The sequence below is a fragment of the Megachile rotundata genome, chromosome 12 (assembly GCF_050947335.1).
Source record: "Megachile rotundata isolate GNS110a chromosome 12, iyMegRotu1, whole genome shotgun sequence".
In the NCBI taxonomy this organism is placed as follows: Eukaryota; Metazoa; Arthropoda; class Insecta; order Hymenoptera; family Megachilidae; genus Megachile; species Megachile rotundata.
The window spans coordinates 12585595-12613429 of NC_134994.1; the positions used below are offsets into that span (position 1 = coordinate 12585595).

The following is a 27835-nucleotide window of genomic DNA, read 5'->3' on the forward strand; positions in this document are numbered from 1 at the left end:
AGGTTAAAGCAAAACGCAGCATTCGGACACGAAGGTAGCAGCAAATATCTGTTAAGCAGAGGAAGATTCTGAACGCTTCTGTTCCCAAACAGAGAAGATCAAACCATTGTGTTCTGAAACGTGGCATTAACGGCTGGTACCGGAACAGGGATCTGTTTACAGAATGCCATAATGGATCCCGGAGGCTCTTGTTCCACCGGGTTTGTTCTCTATTCTTTAACAGGGATAAGAAGCCGGTAATCGGATATTCAAGGCAACGTTCAAGGTAGTAGCAGATTTCTCTATCAACGGCTCGTTGTCCTTTTGACTCGAATTATACACCATTCATCCTATCCGTTCCCATTTATTTCCCTCGATTTGCGATACTGTCCACGGCTATATTGGATTTCCCGCTTTATCGAAGGACACCGGTAATCTCGCGAGAGAGGAGCTCGGTCGTTTTAAAAGGATTCCGAAGGATCAAACTTCTTCTTAATCCACGATGAATTCTCGTGTTTGCCGAATATACGCGTCCGTTCCGAAGTTTCCGAGTACACACGAAGGTGTCGTGAAGTTCGAAAAATTATTGAGCTTTCGGTCTTATCTATTTCTACGAGTTAGACCCGTTGGAGGCTCTAGATGAAATCGAGGGAAAATTACGGCCGAGTAAAATGGGCAAACGATGGGTCGAGCTCACGGGTATTGGTGCACGAGATGCTGCAGATCCTTGCGACTCTCAAGCTTCAAACTGAGAGCTATGGAAATTCTGCGCGATGGCGAGTGTTTGGGGACTGGAGATCTAAGAGTTTGGACTCTTCGAAATTTGGAAATTTAAGGACTTTAGAGTCTGAGAATTTTTATATGAATTTTTTAAAAATTTGGGGAGTTGGAGATGTAAGAGTTTGAACGTTTTGGAATTTGAAAATATTTGGAGATTTGAAGATTTTGAGGTTCGAGGATTTTGGGATTTGAGGATTTTGATATCAATTGTTAAAAAATTGATAATTCAACAAGTGCCAGCCATAGATGCGTGCAGCATCCTACAAGCATCTGCTTAGGAAATTCTACATAGTTGCAATGTCGCAATCTCCGTACAAAATGGACGTTGAAGACTTTTTAATTACTTCGATCATAGAAGTTTCCAAGACCTGAAATATGCATGTGCGTTAAATAAACTCGTAATGATGCACTTTATGAATTCGCTGAGCACTTACTGCAAACTTAGTTCCCTCGACACTAAACTCTTCGATCTGGAGAAAATTTAACCTCGCGTACAGGGGTAAACTAAAATCTAGCACTTTGCCTGTTTAAGGGAAATACATGAGTTCACTGCATGTTCATTCTTGAACGTCAGTCGGCCCATCTAGCATTCACATTTCTACCTCGCAATTTACGCTTTGAAGAGTTTCTTGAAACGGGTATTTAAATAAGAAATATTTTGGAGGTCAAAGGACGTCGATGATCGAATTTGTGGGAAATGGTGCTAGAAAAGCTGAAATTCGAGGGTCACAATGACAAGTTCGATGGGTTTCACGATTTACTCGTTATCCGGTGAGGAAGGGTGCATACGAAATTAATTTCTTGCGCTTGTATGAGTCAGCGAAGGCGATCGATAGCGGACCCGAAACGACGGGAAAGTATACTCGAAACGACGTGAATATCGCTGATAAATTATGGAGAACTAGCGAGCGTTGTTGAGGGTGGACAAAAAGAGAGAAAGCATCGAAAGTGTAAATATCGTATTGGAGGGCTCGTCCTCCGGGAACGTTATGGCTTTTGTCATGAATTCTGGGTGGAATTTTAGGCTGAAAATATGCATTTTAGAAACCTTGTGAACGCGTGAGATAAGGGAGAATTGGGTTACCGAGTCAAATTTCAGCTTAAAAATATTAATCTTATTTCAATACATAATAGTAAAATTAATAGCAAAATACTACACTGACATTTAAATTAATTTTTGATAATTCGTCAAAAATTACGGCTGAAAAGTACATACAACTCTAACATACAAATTTTAGCAGTGAACACACGTACTGAAAAGCGTATGAACACATGTTAAAACGGAAGAGACTCGTATATTCCCCACGTACGACCACATACAAATATATTTCACTGATTGGGGTTCGTTCGAGCATATGTGGACTTATTTTACCGGCAGTAACTAGTCTGCCAACGAAAAATCCCATTCTACTGAAAGTGCAGCGAGAATGTGCAGTCGCATTCTACTGGTAATTTGTGGGGTGACTATATCTTCTTCTACTCGCAGTTTGATTACATGGTCTGATTACATTTATAATTTATCTACGGTCTCATTCCACTTATATTACATTTACAGATTGTATAGATTCTCCTTACACGTCTGACCATGGTCCTATTCTACTCACAATCTATCAGATTATGTACATCTTAAACTAGGTTTATTGTCTATAATCTACTGACAGTCTATAGCCTACAGACACAGGTTACGTGCCGTTTGATTAGACTTACTATTTATCGTCTGATTAGACGGTCTTGTTCTACTTGGGGTGCATGATCTCATTACGTGTTGCTTGATTACATTTACAGTGTATTGTCTGACTAGGTCTCATTCTACTGACAGTCTATCTCATTACGTACAGCTTGATTACATTTACTGTTCATTGTCTAAGTAGATACGGTCTCATTCTACTGATTGCCGATCGTCTAATTATATGAAGATTGATTACATTTACTGTTTATTGTCTGACTATATAGTGTCTCATTCTACTGACAGTTCTTCGTCTGATTATAAAATACAATTTCATTAAGCTTGCAGTATATTGTCTGACTATGTACAGTCTCATTCTACTGACAGTCTATCATCTGATTACATACAGTTTGATTAAAGTACCAGCTCATTGCCTGACCATATACCGTCTCATTCTACTGACAGCTCTTCGTCTGATCATAAAATACAGTTTGATTAAACTTGCAGTATATTGTCTGACTATGTACAGTCTCATTCTACTGACAGTCTATCATCTGATTACATACAGTTTGATTAAAGTACCAGTTGGTTGTCTGACCATATATCGTCTCATTCTGCTGACAGTCCTTCGTCTGATTATAAAATACAGTGTCATTAAACTTGCAGTATATTGTCTGACTACGCACAGTCTCATTCTACTGACAGTCTATAATTTGATCATATACAGTTTGATCAAAGTAGCACTTCAGTGTCTGACCATATATCGTCTCATTCTACTGGCAGTTCTTTGTCTGATTACATACAGCTTGATTAAACTTGCAGTACATTGTCTGACTACCTACAATCTCATTCTACTGACTGTCTATCATTTGTTTATACACAGGTTGATTAAAGTAACAGTTCGTTGTCTGACCATATATCATCTCATTCTACTGACAGTTCTTCGTCTGATTATATACAGCTTGAATAAACTTGCAGTACATTGTCTGACTACCTACAGTCCCATTCTACTGACAGTCTATCATATGATTACATACAGTTTGATTAAAGTACCAGTTCGTTGTCTAACCATATACCATCTCATTCTACTGACAGTCCTTCGTCTGATTATAAAATACAGTTTCATTAAGCTTGCAGTATATTGTCTGACTACGTACAGTCTCATTCTACTGACAGTCTATCATCTGATTACATACAGTTTGATTAAAGTACCAGTTCGTTGTCTGACAATATACCATCTCATTCTACTGGCAGTTCTTCGTCTGATTACATACAGCTTGATTAAACTTGCAGTACATTGTCTGACTACCTACAGTCCCATTCTACTGACAGTCTATCATCTGATTACATACAGTTTGATTAAAGTACCAGTTCGTTGCCTGACAATATACCATCTCATTCTACTGGCAGTCCTTTGTCTGATTATATAGAGCTTGATTAAACTTACAGTACACTGTCTGACTACCTACAGTCTCATTCTACTGACAGTCTATTATCTGATTCTATACAGTTTGATTAAAGTACCAGTTCATTGTCTGATCATACATCGTCCCATTCTACTAACAGTCCATCATCTGAATGTACACAGCTTGATCAAACTTGCAGTACGTTGTCTGACTACGTACGGTCTCAATCTACTGACACTTCTCATCCGATTATATATAGCTGGATTAAAGTGACAATGTACGGTCTGGCCATATATCCTCTCATTCTACTAGCAGTCTGATTACCGTTTAACTAAACTTGCAGTTAATTGTCTGACTAAACGCAATCTCATTTCACTTATATTAACTAACAACATACATTCTATTTTATACATCTGACTACTCCCGTTCCATTTAAGTATACTACAGGCTAATTACGCTTACAGTTTAGCTGACCAAAATAGGGAAATAAACACAGCAATTTGATACAATTACTATCACATCGAACCGTACAAGATTTCCGTAACGTTAACCATCCCCGTTCCGTGTTTGCAATAGAAGGAAAATATTTACGTGGTCCGTTTCTCATTCGGTGCACCGCGATATTATTTTAGCATCAGCACGCATCATGAAATCTGCTGCAACAATAAAAGTTCGCTCGATATTCAATAAAATAGCATTACCGGTTCATGCATTATTCAAACGATACTCGTATCGAAATTAAAGTTCCAGCCGCGTTCGTCGTTCGAGTGCAGTACATCGTAATAACGTGAAAGAGAGCTTCCTGAAACGGGGCCCGCGACAACGAGACGCGGGTCGTTCCGCCGGAACGGAACACGCAAACTGCGACCATTACATGGCGAATTTTACCCGATGGTTCCTGTGTAGTTATCGTGAATCAAAGGTCATGTCGTGGCGACGTTTGCCAAGGGAGTTATTGCCGGGAACGTAAAAAACGGGACAATGAATATTTCAATAAACTGCGACCCCTCGAACGAAATTATGAGTTCACGGTCTCCGTTCTATGGGAGGGGCCATCATTTTTAAGGGAGCCTCCATCAAATTTTTAGACTTAATCAGCGACGAAAATGAAAAGGCTCGCAGGCTTTTAAACGCTTCGTAGACGGACAAAGGACGCGGACGAGATATTCCCTTTTCACGAAACACGATTTACGGGAAATATATTTCTGCAGCAGCAATTCTGTAACTCTGTATAAAGTTATTGAAGATACGTTAATTTTATCGATCCGTTTCGGAAACGTTTTCAATGGCCGCCAATTCAGCGCACGAATTTTGTACTTTTAATCACAAATCGGATTATTCCAGCAGGGTATTACGATCTGCAAATCCTAGTAAACGAGCTTTTTCGAGGAGATTTTTGCCCAGCCCTCCCTGGGGAATGTATAACGAGTAAAAGTTATCGAACCAACTCGCCGCTACTTTAGCCACGGTTAATATCCCGTTAATGCATCGCATCTTGCTAATACCTTTTTAATGTACAAGTTCGCTGCGAGTTAAAGCTGGATTAAAATCGCCTTTGCCGCATAAACAGAGAGGAAATCAGCCCCCGTCATGGCCAGAATTAAAACAATAATACTTAAAACGGGGAAATCTCTACTTTTCGAATTACCAGTGCCATTTTGTGCGGTGTGTTCCTGTATTTTCTATCCTCTTAACGGGGAACTGCTTTAAAACCGTCATTCTATATTCACAGTATGGAATCGATTAAAACCATGTACAGTCTCCATTATGATTGTAAATTTTACTGCGATGGATTTTGTGAACAAGTGAATGATTGAAAAATTGCTCGTTATTTATTGATAGCTCCATGAAGTCATACGATTTTGCGGACAATTTTATCAGATATTGGTTTTCGGGTATTGTTTTATATTTTGTTGAAATGTTTATATTTAAAAACAGAGTATATTTGTAATGATCAGTGTTTGGAATTATTAAATTGAATTAAAGAGTATATTTTGTCTGCTCGAAAATTCTAACGCTTTAAATAGTCAAATATGAAATCACAAAAAGAAAATAAAAATAAGTAATTCAAATGGAAATTAATTTGGAAGATAAAACGTACAATCATTTACAATGAAAGTCACATAATAACAGACACTAAAAACTACATTCGAAAAACGCAAATAAGAAACAGCAAACAACGTACGCCGCAGTTTCTCACGAGCATCGCACAATTATAATAATGAATGGCTCCAATAACAAATAAACAGATGACAGCTAATTATTCATCTCCCCACTCCTTGGTCCCGGCAAATTTATCTCGAAAACAAATCACGCAGCTGTTGCCATAAAATACTGCGGCCGAGCGTCATCCCAGAGGATGCGTTCCAGAGCCATAGAATCGCCGTCGAATCATGGTTCATGAAAAATGAAATTCGCGCCTGATAACTGGTTACTTTGTTCTAGGTGGAAATTTAGCTTTTAGGTATGGTGGAAATTTATGCTGCTATTTTGCGTGCCAGAGTAGAAATTTACGTAGAGAGTAATATAATGTGAGTATGTGTGCGTACATGTGTATACATATTAAAATTAAATTTAGTAATTTTCATATTTTCAATTTTTCAATTTTTCAATTTTCCAATTTTCCACTTTTCCCATTTTCCCATTTCTCCAATTTCCAAATTTCCAAAATCCCATATCTCCAAATTCCCAATTCCCCAAATTCCCATATCTCCAAAATTCCCATTTCTCCAAAATTCCCATTTCTCCAAATTCCCATATTTCCAAAATCCCATATCTCCAACTCCCATATCTCCAAATTCTCATATCTCCAAATTCCCATATCTCCAAATTCCCATATCTCCAAAATTCCCATATCTCCAAAATTCCCATTTCTCCAAATTCCCATTTCTCCAAATTCCCATATTTCCAAAATCCCATATCTCCAACTCCCATATCTCCAAATTCCCATATCTCCAAATTCCCATATCTCCAAATTCCCATATCTCCAAATTCCCATATCTCCAAATTCCCATATCTCCAAATTCCCAATTCCCCAAATTCCCATATCTCCAAAATTCCCATTTCTCCAAATTCCCATATCTCCAACTCCCATACCTCCAAATTCCCATATCTCCAACCCCCATATCTCCAACCCCCAAATTTCCAAATTCCCATATCTCCAACCCCCATACCCCCAAATTCCCATATCTCCAACTCCCATATCTCCAACCCCCAAATTTCCAAATTCCCATATCAACAACCCCCATACCCCCAAATTCCCATATTTCCAACTCCCATATCTCCAACCCCCAAATTTCCAAATTCCCATATCTCCAACCCCCATACCCCCAAATTTCCATATCTTCAACCCCCATATCTCCAACCCCCAAATTTCCAAATTCCCATATCTCCAACCCCCATACCCCCAAATTCCCATATCTTCAACCCCCATATCTCCAACCCCCAAATTCTCAATTTTCAATTCTGTAAAGTTCTCCCGGTTTCGCCACAAAATCGTCTTTCTATAGTCCATGTGTAAACTCGGTCATTTTCGCGGCGCAAAGAAATCGAAAGAAAGAAATCAACACGAAAGATATCGAGGGGTAGTCGAACGGGGGAAGAATTTTGGAATCGCGTCCGTGATCGCGGTCGAGCTTCCAATTTGCGAAATTGCCCGTGAAATCGCGCGTTTATGAGCCGAGATAAACGACCGACCGGCCGAACCTCCGACCTTCTCATCCCTTGTCGGCCACCCCTATTCGGTATCGCTTCTTCGTCCAGCACCAACCCCTTCCGCACTTCCGGCTTCCTCGACCACGGCTGATTAACCGTCAATGCTCGTGAACAAGCTGTATCGAACGTCAATCATCGATCTACTCCAGGGGTATCGCTTTCGTGCGTTCAGATAGCTATTCAGATGCTTGATTGCCTTTCGGCGACCTTTGATCCAGTTTGGTGTCGGTTAATTAAAGGGGTAGACGGAAAAATGGGGAGCTTGTTAGGGTATATTGATTGTTGGAGTTTGATCGAAATTCCTTTTTGAGATACGTTTAAATCATTTTGGTATTGTTAGAATTTGATAACGTAACATATGGACGTATGTTATGTATGTAATATTCATATGAGACAGCAGATTGTACATGCGTGTATGGGTACATATGAAGTATGCATGTGTTATGTGCACTATGATACTTCACATACTTCATATATGCATACGTATGTGATAAATAAGATACATATGAATACACATATGTGACTCACATGTGTGTGAGAATTATATATATGTACATATGAAGTATGCATGTGTTATATGCATCATCATATCCATATTTCACATACTTCATATGTGTATACATATGTGATACATAAGATACATATGAAATTCACGTATGTGATTCACGTGTACATGGAAATTATACATGTCAGCATATTCACATATGACTTATGACATAAATATGGATATATAATACATTTGTAATAATATACACAAGGAATACACGTATAAAGTATGCATATGTAATAATATACACATGGAATACACATATGAAGTATGCATATGCAATAATATACATATGGAATACACATATGAAATGTATATGTGTAATCTATATATATGAAATACACATACGCAATGATACACATATGAACCTCATACATGTAATTTATAATACACGTATGACATATGCACATGTACTTTATATTGCTCTTACAAAATATTCATATAAAGAACATATTAATATAAATATCAAAAATAAATACAGCTGTTTTCTAACAATAAATTGTTCCTATAATAGTACAAATTTGTATGTTATTCGCTAAGAAAAATTAAAGTCCTGAATGTTACCGATATAAATGAATATCATCTATAAATGAATTGCATTTAAAGATCATGATACTGTAAATATTTGAAATTACCTGTTGAAAAGAGTAGTTAATTACGCGTTACCGTTCAACAGAAACGAGAAGTTTGTAAAAAGAATATCGTTACAGATATTTCCACGTTAATCTTCATTAACGACATCATCAATTCTGATACTGAGTACTTTTATGCGACTCGCAATGAAAAGTAGAATTTTATCCGTAACAGAATTTCAATGAAATGGCCACGGCATTAAATCGAACCGGCGGAAATACGAGGATCCGTGCGGCACGATAGTAATATGCCCGTCAATTTTCACCATTTACGTAATATTCATGGTAAATGAATTCATTCGAATCGCGATCAAAATTCCGTTTCCCTAACTGAAATTATAAATGCGGAGATAACTGCGATTATAAATCAGTTTTATCAGCTAATGACCGAAGACGTACAACGCATATTTAACGCAAATCTGTCGGATAAAAGTTGATAAATTCGACGTTCTAACATTATTCATCTATCGAATCGACGATAATTGTCTAACGAGTCCAAATCCGTAAACGATCGTGTTTCATGAAAAGCAAACAAAATCGAGAGAAAAAAACAGATGAACAAATATCAATAGAGCGAAAAATAAATGATTCAGAAAATTGACATTGGATCGTTCGGAAACATTTTAGGATTGTAATATTCGCAAACGAGAAAGCAATGAATACACGATTAATTGACTCGATCGTGAAAAAAAATTCGAATTTGAAAAAAATGTTCGTAATCGAATATCTGAAATCGAGCTGCAAATAACGAGAAATTGGCGGATTATATGGAAGCTATGAAAACTAGTGATTTTTGTTGCATGTCGATATTGAAAACTTGATCAGTTATGAATAGGGTAGAATTTTGGTATGCTGCCAATTTTACATATAGACTTCTCTGTGCTTGTGAATTTTCAAGTTATTCAATTTTTTAATTTTTTTGATTCGTTCTTAAATTCTTAAATTATGAGATTTTCAATTTTTCAATTTTTCAATTTTTCAATTTTTCAATTTTTCAATTTTTCAATTTTTCAATCTTTCAATTTTTCAATCTTTCAATTTTTCATTCTTTCAATTTTTCAAGCTTTCAATCTTTCAATTTTTCAATTTTTCAATTTTTCAATCTTTCGATTTTTCAATCTTTCAATTTTTCAATCTTTCAATTTTTCATTCTTTCAATTTTTCAAGCTTTCAATCTTTCAATTTTTCAATCTTTCAATCTTTCAATTTTTCAATTTTTTAATTTTTCAATTTTTCAATTTTTCAATTTCTCAATCTTTCAATTTCTCAATCTTTCAATTTCTCAATCTTTCAATTTCTCAATCTTTCAATTTCTCAATCTTTCAATTTTTCAATCTTTCAATTTTTCAATCTCTCAATTTTTCAATTTTTCAATTTTTCAATTCTTCAATTTCTCAATTTTTCCATTTTTCAATTTTTCAATTCCTCAATTCCTCAATTTTTCAATCTTTCAATTTTCAAATTTAAAATTTTTTAACTTTCTCAATTTCCAATTCTTCACCTTTTCAATTTTCCAAATTACCAAATTTGCACCCTAAATAATTAATCGCAGAAGAAGAAATCGTATCACGAATATTTCTCCAAATGCAAGTAAATACAGCGGGACTCGTCACCTTTACCGGGACATTATCAGCAGCGGTCTACCCCGATGGAACTTCTAACTGAATCTGCATCCACGGCTAACTTCCATTCTCAAGTTTCCACCGGTTTCCCCGAAGGGATTAGGAATTCAACAGTGAAAGAGGAGAGGGGAAAAAAACGTGGCGAGCGAGTGCCATGGGCGCTTTGTTGTCTGCATGTCCAGCACTGAGAGAGGGACGAAACGAATTTGAACCCCCGAACTTTCTTGGCTTCCATTAGCCACCCCTGCTCGCCTCCTTTATACACATACTCCCAGGGTTAGCTGAATCACGAGTTTCGCTCGGAAAGCGAGCATTGTACGGAAAGACTGACTCGTTCCTTTCATCCTCGGGGTTCGTCTGATTTCTTGCTTAATTCCGCTGTTATTTCGCGAGTGATGGGCACGATGTGTGTGGTACTCAAATTATTACTCATAAAATTTTCGTTTGAAGATAATGTTATAAGAGTTTTGGGGTCCTTGAACATCTTTCTGCCCTAACATATTTTATGTTGTTCTTAAGATGTAATTCCTGGCTTAATTATTTAGTTATGTTATTAGTTAAGTAAGAAAAATTTGGAATAAATGATATTGCTTGAATAAAAGCGAAAAATCTGACGATGTAAAAGTTGAAAGGTCATCGATTTGAACAAAAAATTGAATCACGTAAAGAGTATTCTACTTTATTATAGTATACTTTTTGTATAATTATAAAGTTGTATTGAAATATTTGAAGAAAGTAAAATTGTGGAAGTACGAAGCTCTTCTAAAAGCAGAACAATGTTGCCTTTATAAAACATTCTCTGATTGTTTCAATTTCGTAATTGTTTCCCTTTTATGTCATTAACCAGAACAATAAATAGACAAGTATCCGCGGGACTGCAAATTACGAGATTGAAAGACGGGAAGAGATCCGAACGATAAAACGTTCCGTTTTAATAACCGATTTCAACAAAATGCGACTGCATTACGTTACTTTCGCAGATACACAGAATACGGTAACGAGTTTTATATTCGGAAAGGGAATATTTCATTTCACGACGAGGATCTATGGAATTAAAGCGGACGATAGTTCGGGAAACTTGACGGAACAGAAAGAAGTCTCCAATCGCAGATCTTTCGTAGCGAAATTTTAATTACTGTCCTGGAAATTCTTTCGATCCAATGCTATCAGCGATTTCAAATATTTTGTGAAAGAGGATTGATCGAAATTTGGTCTGCAGATTATCGGATGTTCAGTTTTTTTAACCTGACTAATTTGCACTTTCGCAAAATTGACAATTTTCCAAATTTCCAAATTTCCAAGTTTCCAAATTTCCAAATTTCCAAATTTCCAAATTTCCAAGTTTCCAAATTTCCAAATTTCCAAGTTTCCAAGTTTCCAAATTTCCAAATTTTCAAATTTCCCAATTTCCAAATTTCCAAATTTCCAAATTTCCAAATTCCCAAATTCCCAAGTTCCCAAATTTCCAAATTCTCAAATTCCCAAATTCCCAAATTCCCAAATTCCCAAATTCCCAAATTCCCAAGTTCCTAAATTTCCAAATTTCCAAATTCCCAAGTTCCCAAATTTCCAAGTTCCCAAATTTCCAAATTTCCAAATTCCCAAGTCCCCAAATTTCCAAATTTCCAAATTCCCAAGTTCCCAAATTTCCAAGTTTCCAAATTTCCAAATTTCCAAATTTCCAAGTTCCCAAATTTCCAAATTTCCAAATTTCCAAATTTCCAAATTTCCAAATTTCCAAATTTCCAAATTTCCAAATTCCCAAGTACCCAAATTCCCAAGTTCCCAAATTTCCAAATTTCCAAATTCCCAAGTTCCCAAATTCCCAAGTTCCCATATTTCCAAATTCCCAAGTTCCCAAATTCCCAAGTTCCCAAATTCCCAAGTTCCCAAATTCCCAAGTTCCCAAATTCCCAAGTTCCCAAATTCCCAAGTTCCCAAATTCCCAAGTTCCCAAATTTCTAAATTTCCAAATTTCCAAATCTCCAAATTTCCAAATTTCCAAATTTCTAATTTTCTAAATTTCTAATTCCTCAAATCCCCAAAGTCCCCATTTCCCCTAAGTGCCCCAAATCCCGACATTTCCTAGATTCCCTAAATCCCCCAAATTTTCCAATTCCCCTAAATTCCCCAAATCCCCCAAAACTCCTAAATTTTCCAAATCCCTTAAATTCCCCAAATCCTCTAAATTCTTCAAATCCCCTCAATTCTCCAAATCTCCCAAATTTTCCAAATTTCCAAAACCCAAGAATTACTTCATCTTCCTCCATACCTAACAAAATACCGCGATTCCCATTTCAGAAATCGACCATTTCATTTCTGTCCGGTCATCCATAGAATTAAAACGAACGTAGAAAGTTAGCTGATCGGAAAGAAATCCTCGATCACGGATCTTCCGTAGTAAAATTTTAATTACCGTCGTAGAAATTCCACGGATCCGTCGCATTCACCTTGTCCGATTCGAAATATCTTGGAGAGAACCGGCTCGCGTATCGAAGTGGGTCGGCCCCGTGTAAAGTTCGAGCTTCATAAAAGCACGAACTTTCTGTCAACGATCGATCCACTGGCTGTCCGTTTCCGGTCGTTAATAAGTTTCGACTTTTTAATTGGCCGGCAGCCAGCGATCGTTCGCTGGATAAAAATTGCACGCGACACGGGTATAAGGGTGCGAAGAAAAGTTTATCCCCGTGTCGAGCCAACCGGAATAAAGAGAACGCACGTAATTCTTCGAAAGATCTAACCGTCTGCTCGGTTGCCGGAATAATTGGTCCACCAATTAAAAGTTTCTTCCAACACGAAAAGCGGATTCACTTCTCGCCTCTGCGAAAACATTTGCGGTTAAATGTATTCTTCTACCTGACACCTTACTCTTCTTACGTTCTCACCTTCACGTCTTTTGTTCACCATTTCTTCATTGCGCTGCAGTTTTTTTATTCCCTGCATGTATTTTCGTACGTGGTGTTTAAAAGTGGATTGTGGTTTTCGGATGATTTTAGTTATTTTGAAATATATTTTTATTACGCCATTATAGCATATGATATACATATTATGTGTTGTATCATATTATGATATACATAATATATGTATAACATATGATACAACATGTGTATACATATATCATATGATATGAGATATATGATATACATATTATATGTTAATATATGCAGAATTAATATTATGTTATATAACATCATTATATTATGAAAATAATTATAATTCAAGTATTTCGCAAAAAATTATTAAAATGATGTGTAAATATTTTTTTAAAAATTGTATATGTTACTTCAAGAAATTTTATTATTTTTATCAAGAAGTGAAATAAGTGCAAACTGGTATAAAACGCTCTTTCCACATGTGAGAATATTCTGAAAGTAACTGATTAGATTATACAGGAACGTGTATCTCGCAACCTGACATGAATTTATGTGACAGAATAATTAATAGAATTTGATTGAATATATGATGTACGATTTGAACGCAGATAGGTACGATAAAATGATAAACAGAGATTATACGACTTACAGAGCAACGAGATATCGTGCTAACGAGCTATCAATCAGGATTACCGTCGAAATCGATAACAAGTATCGAAACCGGTGAGCGACAGGTATTAGCGTAAGAATTAACCCTTTATCAGGGCCCATAATCTAGGAACGCGGTGAAATCCGTCGAAAACTTCAGTGAACAAGATTACTTAAGCCCGGTGAATTCAGCACGGTGTAATTTCGTTGTTGAAAAAGATTTCAGAGGTTATCGTAGCTTACGGAGTACAATTTTCCTGTGTACCCGAGCGAAAAGAAAGGGCAATTGTACACCGGGAAAAACAAGAATGATGAAGGTGTACTTAGCTTGGCCCCGGTAAAGTACAGCGAACTATAAAAGCCTCACCTTTGTAAAATATTCACTGGGAAAGAAACGAAAGATTTACGACGGCTTAATGAAACTGATACTACGGAAAGTAAGTCTGCTATTATTTTAATAATTCCGTCATTAATTACTCGATGTGACGGTGCGTTATTTAATTTATTAGTAATAATGGTATTTCAAGGTTTAGGAGTGTGGAGATTTAAGGAGTGTGGATGCCTAGATTTAATCTAGGCATTTATAGATCCAGCGCTTGGATATTCAACGCGTGTTAGTTCAACGCGTAGTAATGCAACGCGTGGGAATTCTAAGTGTAGGAATCTAATGCGTGGTAATCTAACGCGTAGTTAACCAACGCGTAGTAATACAACGCGTAGTAATACAGCGTGTGGATATCTAACGCGTAGTAATCTAGCGCGTGCATATTCAACGCGTAGTAATCTAGCGCGTGCATATTCAACGCGTAGTAATTCAACGCGTAATAGTGTAACGCGTAGTAATTCAACGCGTAATAGTGCAACGCGTGGTAATTCTAAGCGTAAGAATCTAATGCGTGGTAATCTAACGCGTAGTAATCCAGCATGTGGATATCTAACGCGTAGTAATCCAGCGCTTGGATATTCAACGCGTGTTAGTCCAACGCGTAGTAATGCAACGCGTGGGAATTCTAAGCGTAGGAATCTAACGCGTGGTAATCTAACGCGTAGTTATCCAAGGCGTAGTAATCTAACGCGTAGTTATCTAACGCGTAGTTATCCAACGCGTAGTAATGCAACGCGTGGGAATTCTAAGTGTAGGAATCTAATGCGTGGTAATCTAACGCGTAGTTAACCAACGCGTAGTAATACAACACGTAGTAATCCAGCGTGTGGATATCTAACGCGTAGTAATCCAGCGCTTGGATATTCAACGCGTGTTAGTCCAATGCGTAGTAATGCAACGCGTGGGAATTCTAAGTGTAGGAATCTAACGCGTGGTAATCCAACGCGTAGTAATCTAACGCGTAGTTATCTAACGCGTAGTTATCCAACGCTTAGTAATCCAACGCGTAATAATCCTTGCGCTCTGATTGGTCCGTGTTTTTCTTTAATAATTCAAAAACGAAGCTTCAAACCTCATTTCTGTAAAGGGAAATCTCATTCAGAATCACGTCAGCTACCTCCCACTTCAGGGACCTACACTAATTGTGAGACAGCCTGTACGAATTGAAAATATAGAGATCTACGAACATTGAAACCTAGAACAATACCTGTGAATGTAGAAATCTATAGATATCCACAGATTCCTATAAGAATCTACGTCATACTACAATACAATTATCCACGAATTTAGGAACACACATCTCGTAACAGGCACTCTACATAGTCAAACTCTCATAATGCACGCAGCATCAAATTATTCGCGATTATCAAGATACTATTCGTATTTACCGGCATCAAACCGGTACGACGCGTGTCAGGATCATTAACAAGGCAATCGAAATAATTAGGCCGGCTGGAAATTCCACTGAAACTTGCCACGTAGTATGCAGGTAGCATCACACGCCGAAACTTCTGTAGACTTATTAAATCTAATTATCCCTAATTTCGCGATTCTCCACTCCGTTCACCGAACAACCGTAGTTTTGCGACGATTATCGAGAAATTGGCCGAACGTGATTTCCCGTGTGACGATAAAATCGATGGAAGAAGAATTCTATCACTCGACGATTAAAAGTGTCCCCGATCATTTTCCGTTCCCGGTGATTAGCGCGTAATTTCGTTAATCGTCGGACAATTCGAGTGCGCGAATCTGACTCGCTGCACGAGACAGCAATTAGGAGAGGCAGGAAAATATTCAGTGAATCCGGGGAAGTGCTTCTTTATTGACAGGCTGAGATCCTGAGACGTTCTGGCAAATTGCGAATACATCGGGTTTATTAAATCTAATCATCGGCAATTACGCGAGCAGAGACGTTAACCCCCGACCTTCGTCGCCTTATTTTCCTCCAGCTTCCGCCAGATTACGCGAAGCCTTAAAAAACCTTGGAGGAGCTTCAGACACCCTTTCGTCGCTGAGTCTCGAACGGGATTATGCTTCGTGGCAAACTTGACAAGGATGGAACATGTGGACTCATGTGGACTCACTTGGAGTACACGTATGACTTGAAAAGTACTTGTCAGTTTTTCACACTTTTGCATATTGAAGTTCTTCAAATGTCACATTCTTAAGTGCTTTACATTTACAATTTTGCAAATACAGAAAGTTATGCATTCTCCTAAATTTATAAACCCTTCCTTAAATTTGTGAACCTTCTTACCTAAGTTTGTAAATCTTCTTACCTAAATTTGTAAACCTCCTCACCTAAATAACTAAAGCTTTTTACCTGAACGTATAAATCTCCATCTCGAATTAGTAAACCGCATTCTCCTTTTTAACCAGAAAGCATTTACAGAAGTAGGAATAACTGGAGAGAGGTTAATTCTTATTTAGAGAAGAGCGAAGCACTCGATCTAATCGTGATAGTTTAACGGTGGACACAAATCCACGTTAAGAGGTACGATTAAAAATCCTACATAGCCAGTTCTCGTAAAACATCCTTATCCGCCGATAAAAGTCGGTAGGCAGCTGCCAGCGATGGATAGAATGAAACGATCCGAAAGATTTACGACCACTAAATATCTTCGTTGCGACCCGCGGAGCCTGGCAGAGAAACTTTCATGTTATTTCGCGGGAAGTTCCTTGTACTCTATCGCATGAATTACAATCCATTAGAGATTGCGTAACGTATAAGCGGGATGGTGCAATTTTTCCCAAACTTTCGAATACATCCAATATCTTTACCTTACATTTCGTGAATTCCACGGAAATATTAACCGTGTTTAGATTAGGTTGTGGTCTACTTTTATGGAATTGCAAAAATTTTTTAGAGAATTCTTTAGAGGGTTTGTATAGAAATGTTGTTTCAATAGAATTGAAAAAGAATGAGATGTGTACCTTATGGGAAAATTGAAATGCAACAAGAATTTCACTTACCGATCGTGGAAGCTGGTTGAGGACCTGCAACATAAACGCATAAAATACAGGTTAGGTTGTCTCAAAATAAATATACATATGCATATGACCGCATATGCATGTTTACAAATACTTGATATTATAAATAGATAACCACAAGTTTAAAATAAGTGAGAGTGAATGAATAATTAATAGATGAATTGTTATATATAGGTTGTCTCAAAATAAATACACATCCACATATGTCCACATATGTATGTCCATAAATATTCGCCATTATAAATAGGTAACCACAAGTTTAAAATAAGAGAGAGTGAATAAATAATTAATAGATCAATTTCTATATACAGGTTGTCTCAAAATACACATCCACATATATCCACATATGTGAACATATGTATGTCTACAAATACTTGCCATTATAAATAGATAACCACAGGCTTAAAATAAGTGAGTATGAATAAATGACAATTCAATTGCTATATACAGGTCGTCTCAAAATAAATACACATCCTCATATGTTCACATATGTCCACATATGTATGCCCACAAATACTTGCCATTATAAATAGATAACGACAAGTTCAAAATAAGTGAGTGTGAATAAATAATAGATCAATTGCTATATACAGGTTGTCTCAAAATATACATCCACATATGCCCACACATGTGAACATACACAATGTCCATATGTATAATAAATATTACAACAAATACAACTCTTTTCATTTTCACACACTCAATGTACACCTCCATTCAAGTACTCTACTTCATCCTAAAGCACCAAAATTTCATTGATAAAACCAACAGAGCTTCCAAAGCGCAATATTTCCTTCAAGAGCAGTTCTCCGAATGATCAGACATCTATGCAGCTATCGCGTTGGATATCTGGTCAGGAATTATTGCTCCATACAGTGACAAGAGTGTCAGGTTGTATATTATTCCCTCGACCTACAATTCGAAGGTAAATGATGGCCTCTGCCCATTCACATTCGCATTTCCTCGACGGGTCTCAATAGAGCTTAACAGCCGTTGATGTTAGGCTCGAAACGGTCGACTCGAATAGTTCCCTTCGAGAATTGATTCTTGAAGACGAGCATCACGGATGTCTGCTTTTCCGTTGAGCATAAATCTTTCATGAGCCGCCTTAGGTGCGCTGGATATTTCGTAGGTGTCGCATGAAAAGAGACGCTCGCTGAAAGTTCGACATATATCTTCCTCCGTGTCGACGAGACACCGAGACCTAAATCCTTTGCGGCTTCCTATGAAAATTGGTAAGTCCCTAGATATGTCTTCTTCAACGATGATTTGCGCTCAAATCGTGATGCTACTTTTCGCTTGTATACGTGAGAGTGTATACAGCGAGATGCGGATACGGAAATATTTGCAATTTTTGTATTGTGATTTATGTGGGACTTGGGGATCGATGGGAGAGATACGGTTTTTCGATTTGATGAATTTAGAAATGCATAAATTTTCAAGTCCAAATCTTCGACTTTTTAAAACCTAAATATCCAAATCTTCGGTTTAAAAAATTTTCACATATTCAAATCTGCAAATGCCTAAATTCTATCTGCAAATTCCCAAATCCTTAATTAGCTAAATTCACAAATCTATAAACCCTTATTTTCCAAATTTTCAAGTCCAAATCTTCAACTCCACAAAACGCAAATATGCAACTTACAGTTCCTCAAATCCTCAAATCCCCAAATCCCTAGATTGTATCTCCAAATTCCCAAATCCCAAATTACCTAAATCCTCAAATCTATAAACCCTTAATTTCCAAATCCCAATATCCCCAAATCTCCAAATCCTCCATATTCCCAAATGTTCAAATCCCCAAATCCTCAAGTTCCGAATCCCCCTCACCAGTCTCTCCCCAACTACTCTAGTACCCATTAACGCACAAGGTCCAAACACAAAGGACACAGTGATTCTTTCATTAACAGCCTCGGAAGTACCCAAGCAGAAAAACGATTCTACCAATTATTCCGGCGTGCGGTTCATGAATCGTGTTCGACGCTCTCATCGAAAATCGTGAAACAGAGAAAGACGAATCGCAACGGGCGTAGTACTCGAAAGAAAGGGCGAGGCAGCTTAAAAAGTTCTTTCCGCTCGTTTAACTTCCCCTATCCCAGCTTTCAATTTATAGCCACCCGTAATTCTATTTCAACGGATGATAAAGCGCTTCTACGCGTATTCCTCGAGTCGCGTTCATCACCACGACGAATACCATTCTCGCGATTATTATGCAGCTTACACGGGTGTCGCAGCCCTGTAAAATGGACGGCTGAACGAGTCACTGGACACGAATTGTAGCGACTTTGCTCGTTCGACTGGAAATATCGTTAGACGTGCAATGTTACGATTCTAATGGAATTGTTAATTCTGCTTTAACCCGAGTACTTTACGGTGGATGTAACTCTGGGTAGACTTTTTGAGATCTGATTCTGTGATTCTGAAGATCTTATACACGAGTTGTGAGACACCTAATGTTAGTGCAGTTTGATGTACAGTCTGCTGCTAATTAATTGTAAATGTAAGTTGAAGGTTTAGAGTCAATGTTAACTCCATAAACAGTGAGCTGGAGTCAGACGACGTCTGGTTAGCATTCTTTCACTTTCAATAAATTTCACAAAATCAAGATGTCTTAAAAAGACATTGGAACTATTCATATTTGCATGACTGGATATAAACTCGAAATTAAACAGTACAGATATTGTAAAGCAAGTAACCTTTAAATCTTGCCTTTTACTTTAAGGTAGATATGCTAATTTCCTACATCACTGAATTTAACTTTCCAAAAGCAAATCACCGAAAGTCCAAAATCCGAATTCATAAATTTGCCCGGAGCCCCAATTAATCCGTTAACACTTGAAGGTACCTCGTAATTACAGCAAAAGTCCCGATTCCGAAATTCACTTTCGACCACGAACACCTGGTTTCCGATCGAGCGAACGGAACCGGAGGACCGTAAATTTCGACTCAGGTTTCAAGTTCGACCGCGTGCCGCGCGTTTGATCGACAACGTCCGCTGTGAAGTCGGCCATAAACCCGGTTGATTTCTCTCCGGTTCGCGTACCGCTGGAAATTCTGCAGGAGCCGAATTAGATTAACCTGTTGTAACCGTGTTGGTCCGAATGTGTCCAATTTAGCTTCACCGGAAGCCGTATCGTTGTACGGTCTCGCCATTTGCATGGACCCGGTGTTCCGTTTCCCGTCGTTCGCATTTTTCGCGCTTACGGCGTCGCGACGCGCACGGACGCTTCTGGTACGACGTCCACGAAATCGCAAGAAAGCGACAGCCTCGGAATACTCTCAAGGGTCCGCTCGTGCGTTCGGATCCCGCGGGAGGGAACCGAGCGCGCAAGCAGAAAATATTTCCTGGTTCGTCCAACGATGCGTGCTCGTCATGATGTTTTTTAGCGAAGGAGGATTCTTGCTGCAACTACTTGGTCTTCTGTTAGAATGTTACAGGAGGGTTGGATGAGGATTATGAGAGGATTAGACCTTAGTAGAAGGGATACAGTTTTTCGTTCCTTCGTTTGTAGCTTCAGATCAATTCTTTAACCTTGGAGACACATGTCTTTAACTAGCACACATCTGTAAGTAGCAATAGGACTGAAGGAGTCATTACATTCTAGTGTATAGTTAGACACATCTGGTGAATCCTTAACAATAGCAGCAGCGTCTTTTGTTTGCAGTTTTCTTTTCGTGTCAAGGTATTGTACTTTATTGTGCAGTCACTCTATTGTGATTTGCTTAGGTCATTTTGGAGAAAAGACCCACTTCATACGTCACACGCATTTTTATCTCCAACCGAAATTCAAATTAACAGAAAATCAGAAACTGTTCTCCTTCAGCAATGTCATGCAAGTACTACTCTGAGCTTTTGTGAAATGTGAAATTCTTGGAGACCCTCTCGAGTCATCAAGTACATAGGAAAGCCAAGTTCCAACTGTAAATTTATTTCCTATTAAGTGAAATTAATTTCTTAGATCATTTATTAGAAATTATATTAACTTGGAATTGTAATGATACGTCGTTTAATCGTCACTGACGCTGCGACACATCTTGATTCTCTTCTCACATATACATATTATATATATTTGTTAATCTACAATCTATGTACTACAATACAGTCTATGTACTTATTGGAAATTCTAACGATACATCATGTAATCGTCGCTTAATATAAAACTTGACAGAAATTAAACATTGACGGCGTGTCACACACTTCCAGTTACGGAGATCACACGCGGACATCTTCCATTTCTTTCAGCGCCAAAATGGCTGCTCAAGGAAAGCAGTCACGACTGCCAGCTAGAGAAAGCAATGTCGTTAACCGAAGAAAGACGTAATCGAATCGTACACGATAGGAGAGTTGTTTCTTCTTTGAGAAACGGACAAAGGAGAAAGAAATGATGCTGGGAAGGTGATCGGTAACTCTGTATCGATGTAACGTTTTATTTACGTTGGATTACTCGCTTCGAGTAACTTTGTTGGATGCGATGAGGAATAAGGGGGAGCGGGTATCGTGTTCTCCGGAATCTAATGAAACCAGTATTTCTTGCGATTCTTACGATTTGTTGAAGAATCTGGAGGATTTGTTTGGATTCGTTAAGGTTGATGCTGGGTTGGAAATTTTTAAGTCACGTGTTTGTGGATGTGATATTGCTATGGGGAGAGGGACAAGGTATGCGGGTTGATTGGAGGATTGTTAATTTTTCTATTTGAAAATTTGGGAACTTTTTATGTTTTTTAACGTCGAATTTTTTAGAGGAGCTAATGTTCCATTTGCAAATTATCAAACAATCTCACAAGTTATTGAATTTTCAGACTTCAGAGCTTCAGATCTTGTAAATTAACAAACTCGTAAATTTCTGAATGTCAGGTTCAAATCTTCAAACTTCTAAATTTCTGAATGTTAGGTCCAAATCTTCAAACTTCTAAATTATCGACTTTCCAAAGAATAAATCTTCAAAATGATCAAATTCCAACTCAACAAACTAGAAAACTCATAAATTACCAAATTTTTACTCCACCAAATTCCAAACTTTCCAAGTCTTTTCAAATTACCAAATTACCAAATTAGCAAATTCTCAAATTCCTTAGTCAGCAAATAAATTCCCAAGTTAGCAAATAAATTCCTAAATTCTCCAATAAATTCCCAAACTCCCCAATAAATTCCTAAGTTTCCCAGTAAATTCCCAAATCCAAAATTTGAAAATCTGAAACCTGCACCACGCAACTGCCCACATCGCCTTTGTCCGAGCACCTCGGTGAGCACTCAATCTAGCCATAATTGGTTAGCAGCACTTGTTTCCGACTTAAGCGAGAGTTTCCGGAAAATTTCGGGCGAACCGTTGCAATTCCGGAAACGTAATTACAATACCGGCAGAGTCGATCGTAAATCGCGTGGCCAGCAACGGGCTGCTGTAATTAATCGCGTCTGTTCGCGAAATTGAATGGATGGTATAATTTATTTACTCCCGACAACATTAGCACCGGTTTCTTTGACAACGAACGTCGTCCTGTTTGCCTCGGATCCGCGTTTGCATAATTACAGGACTCGATAATGAAATCAGCGTTCATAAATAACTTGGTAATCCCGATATCAAGAATCACTTTATTTACCTTCGAAAATATTTGATCGGTTACTTTTTATATTTTCGACGTACGAACTTCATCTAGAATCGCAGAAATGGGGTTTGAAGCTTCGTTTTTGAATTATTAAGGAAAAACACAGACCAATCAGAGCGCAAGGATTATTACGCGTTGGATTACTACGCGTTGGATAACTACGCGTTAGATAACTACGCGTTAGATTACTACGCGTTAGATTATCACGCGTTAGATTCCTACACTTAGAATTCCCACGCATTGCATTACTACGCATTGGACTAACACGCGTTGAATATCCAAGCGCTGGATTACTACGCGTTAGATATCCACACGCTGGATTACTACGCGTTAGATTACCACGCATTAGATTCTTACGCTTAGAATTACCACGCGTTGCACTATTACGCGTTGAATTACTACGCGTTGAATATGCACGCGCTAGATTACTACGCGTTAGATATCCACACGCTGTACTACTACGCGTTGTATTACTACGCGTTGGATTACTACGCGTAGGATTACCACGCATTAGATTCCTACGCTTAGAATTACTACGCGTCGCATTACTACGCGTTATACTAACACGCGTTGAATATCCAAGCGCTGGATTACTACGCGTTAGATATCCACACGCTGGATTACTACGCGTTAGATTACCACGCATTAGATTCCTACGCTTGGAATTACCACGCGTTGCATTATTACGCGTTGAATTACTACGCGTTGAATTTGCACGCGTTAGATTACTACGCGTTGGATATCCACACGCTGTACTACTACGCGTTGTATTACTACGCATTGGATTACTACGCGTAGGATTACCACGCGTTGCATTACCATTAATCCGAGAATCACTTTATTTACCTTCGAAAATATTTGATCGGTTACTTTTTATATTTTCGACGTACGAACTTCATCTTGAATCGCATTTTTTTTGGGTCAATTCTGTTGGTCTTCGAATATACGTTAAGGTTGGTAAAACGTTTACGGTCGAAGAGGACATGTTATTTTCTCGTGGACGACAGAACGGTTTTCCTACATGACCGGTCTATGCTATTGACGAGCATGTATCTTCCTGATGCGGTCTGTGTGCCGTGTAACAAAATGATACGCTGGATGTATCGTTTGTTTCGACTTGCAACAAATCGACAGCGGAACATTTCGGGAAAATAGCGTCATGGACTTTTACGGTTACCTCTGTCAACAGTTACTGCTTTGATGTATAGTTTTCCATAGAAATACTCGTATGATTTTCCTGGCAATTGTGTTCGATCGTTAAAATCGGAGGCAGACAAGTAGAATAAGCAAGTGTGTGGTCAGACGGGCAGCGTTACGCATGGTTGAAGAATGTAGTAAAAGTAAAATACTGTTTGTTTCAAAATTTATATACTGTTAAAAATACTGTATGTATGTGTACAAAAATATACACTTTTCTTTATGTTTACCTATTTTATATCATTGTGTGTAACTGATAATAGTTGTAATGTTTATATCAGTTTTCTATATGTTGCATATTTTTCTATTTATAAACTGTAAATTGTTTATGATTGAGTAATTTGAAAATTCCAGCACGATCGAACATGAAATATTCATTAGAGAACGCGACTGAATAATTATACAATTCATCGCTTATTTTAACAAACAATTACAATTATATTGTTTCAACGAGGAATATTCATGCAGTCGTTTTAACAAAGAATATTAATGTAATTATTTGAACAAAAGATATTCGTGAAATTTTAACGAAGAAAATTAATGTAATTATTTTAGTAAAGAATATTAATGCAATCATTTTAACAAAGAATATGAATGTTATTGTATTGGTTAACAATAAGATAAGTTATTTCGTTATTGGTGTAAGTATGTGATTGTGAATTTTTAAACTTGTCAATTTTGTCAATTTTGCCAATTCAGTAAACTTGAAAACATGAAAAATTAAAAACTTGAAAAAATAAAAACTTTAAAAAATGAACACTTGAAAAATTGCAAACTCATAAATTTTATAAATTTGAACCCCCAATAATTAAAAAATACAATACTTTATAAATACATAATTCTAAAAATCCAGAAATTTAAATGATAAAATAATGAAAGATAAAAATGTTCCTTTGAAATGTAAGAGCTACTTGCAAATGGTCCTTTGAGAACAGAACGATTGTAGACACCTTGGAAGTCAAGCTTACTACACAGAGAAACCGATAATAGTCATCTAACAAGAAGAGGCCGGGACAATAGAGCCTCTATTGTCTAGCACGGACTCCTGTTGGATACAATAGTTCCACAGTGTTTTACAACAATAATACTAACAACTTATGACACTAGCGTGACGTCCATTGAATTGCTGTTTAATTACTTAGAACGTGAGTGGATTGAAGAAGTTGTTCTACCATGGTAATAAAATGATGCTCCCTAGTTTAAAACATTTTTCAAGATTAGAAATTGTGCGATTTTAATTTTATCTACTAAATTTATTTTAATTACAGGGTTGTAGTAATTCATATTACTTTTTTATTAAGCACGTTCAACGTTATCCTTCAGGATTTTTCTTCTGTGCCACGTTTTATTTTGTTAGCAAATTTTCGAGGTGCAGATTATAAAAATTATTTGTATTTATTTCTGCAGTTATTACTTTTTATTTTTTATTTTTTATTTGTGCATTATATTTGCATTGCTTTGCATTACTTCACGATACTTTGCGTTATTTTTAGTTACTTTGGGTTACTTTTTGTTATTTTGCATTATCATGCATTATCTTGCATTACCTTGCATTACTTTGCTTTATTTTGCATTACTTTGCATTACTTTACATTACTTTGCTTTATTTTGCATTACTTTGCATTACTTTACATTACTTTACATTACTTTGCATAACTTTGCATTACCTTGTATTACTTTCCATTACTTTGTATTACTTTCCATTACTTTGCATTACCTTGCATTACTTTCTTTTACTTTGTATTACTTTGCATTAACTTACATCACTTTGCATTATTTTATATTATTTTGAGTTACCACGCATTATCTTGCATTACTTCCAGTTACTTCGCATTACTTTCCACTACTTTACATCACTCAACACCGTTAATACAATCTCACCTCGAATTTAACTATACTAACCATACTTCACAACCAACCTAACCTCTCCATTCCCCACTTCGCACCCAGTTAACGCTCCCATATTCAATTATAACCAAATCCTCGCATTCCAACAAATATCATCGACTCCATTATGCAACTCCTCTCACACCCGAAGCCATAGGCTTCTTAATTAGACTTATTTCAAGTTTCTTAATAAAGCCACACCACCGGGTCGACAGCCGGTGCCACCTGCATGTACATATAGAAATACACCCTGTGTACATAGAAATGCATCGTGTGTACGTACAGAAGAGGAAGGAACACCTGCACGCAATATCGGATACAGTAATTTTCCATGTTCATCTGCGTATACCATAACTGCGGTCAGTTCGCCATGGCAAGTGACCGAGTTTCACCGCGTTCCTGTAACTTCCTATCCATAACACTTTCGAGAATGCCCACACGTGTCGCAAACTTTCGACCGTCGTCACCGAGCTACCGTTCCGAGGCCCCTGTGATTTCCTGATAATCGTTATTGCTTTTGAGTTCCCGTCTCCGGTGATTGCAGTTTCATCCATCTTGATGGACGCATCGACATTTTATCGTTTTACGAAATTTTGGAAATTCGAGAAATTATCAGAGGTTAATAGTTGCGAATTGAAATTTATTTCGGATCAATTTTTGTTAATTTGATTTCTGGTATTTTGGATTTTTAATGATGTAAAGTTTGGATTCTTGGAATTTTTGGTTGTGAGAATTCTTGATATTGAGGGCAGGAATTAAGCACTTTTGCAATTTGACTCAGGTATTTTTTTTATTAATTTTAACGTATACTGATAGATAAGTTTGGGGAATTTTTAGTTATGACAATTCTTGAAATTGAAAGGGGAATCAACTCATCGGATTACAATTTGACTCAGGAATTTTTCTATTAATTTTAATGGTAAACTAATATTTAGATCAATGTGAGGAATTTTTAGTTATTTAAGAACGCTTAAAAGGGGGTAGCTTTAGAAAATTGTTTACCAATTAAAATTTATATTTTTATTTATTGTCTCGTCTTCTATTTCTGTGCTATTTTATAAATTACTTGATTGTAATATACAATAAATTACTACACACCGCTAATGACACAGTAGCAAATTAATTACTTAGGAAGTTTGCGTTAAAAAATGATCGGTTCAATCATCTTCACCCGACGTGCTGTGTTTTCTACCCCAGGTGGATTAATTTCCAACCGTAACTAGTTAGAATTGAAATAGAGGTATCGATATCGTTTCGAGATAATTGCTAATTACACAGTCAATTGCTGCTAACTAGAATCGACCGAATGGCGAATAGGTGGAAACGACGTTTATCAGTTTATAACGCGAAACCGGTTTCACTTGATTTTCAATTCTCCCGGTGCGAAATTACGTGGAAATTCGTTTTTCTTCTAATCGGTTTATTCGTTCAAAGTCCTTATGGGGATATTTTGAGTTAGAACAAAATTGAGTTAGGATTAGGATCGCATAATTTATTAAATCAAAATTTCCATGTTCTTGAATTAAATATCAATGTAAACACGTGAGCATTCAGGTTTTCTAATTTTCAAATTAGAATTCTTGACATTTTGTCAAATTACCAAGTACCACTAAAAGTATCAAAATATCACCAAATATTTTCTAATTCCGTGTACAGCTACACTCTCATTATGCTATTTTTAGCCGTCTTCCTTTTAATTAAAGAGATGTAGGCCATCCTCCCTCCTAATTTCAACAGCGCTATTTTTCAACCCAGCTACAATCTACTCTTCCTAAACTCTAAAACTTCCACCTCGTTTTGCGACATAACCTCGAAATAAAGAACTACGAATTACCTTTAACAAAATACAGGAAGAAAATAATCGTAAATCTAACATGTCATACAAGTTTTCAAAAACAGTTGAC

At 37.2% G+C, this 27835-nt stretch overlaps 1 protein-coding gene across 4 annotated transcripts in view; it reads right to left on the minus strand.

The window, feature by feature from the left end:
• Window positions 1–27835, minus strand: part of LOC100877900 (uncharacterized) — a 487744-nt gene that overhangs the window by 301358 nt on the left and 158551 nt on the right. For 3 of the 4 annotated variants that reach the window (XM_076538517.1, XM_076538519.1, XM_076538518.1), the window contains exon 2: window positions 17226–17249. The exons of the other annotated variant lie outside the window; for it this stretch is intronic. The gene's annotated coding sequence lies outside the window, so the exon portion shown is untranslated. The remainder of the gene's footprint in view (window positions 1–17225; window positions 17250–27835) is intronic. 4 annotated transcript variants of the gene reach the window in all.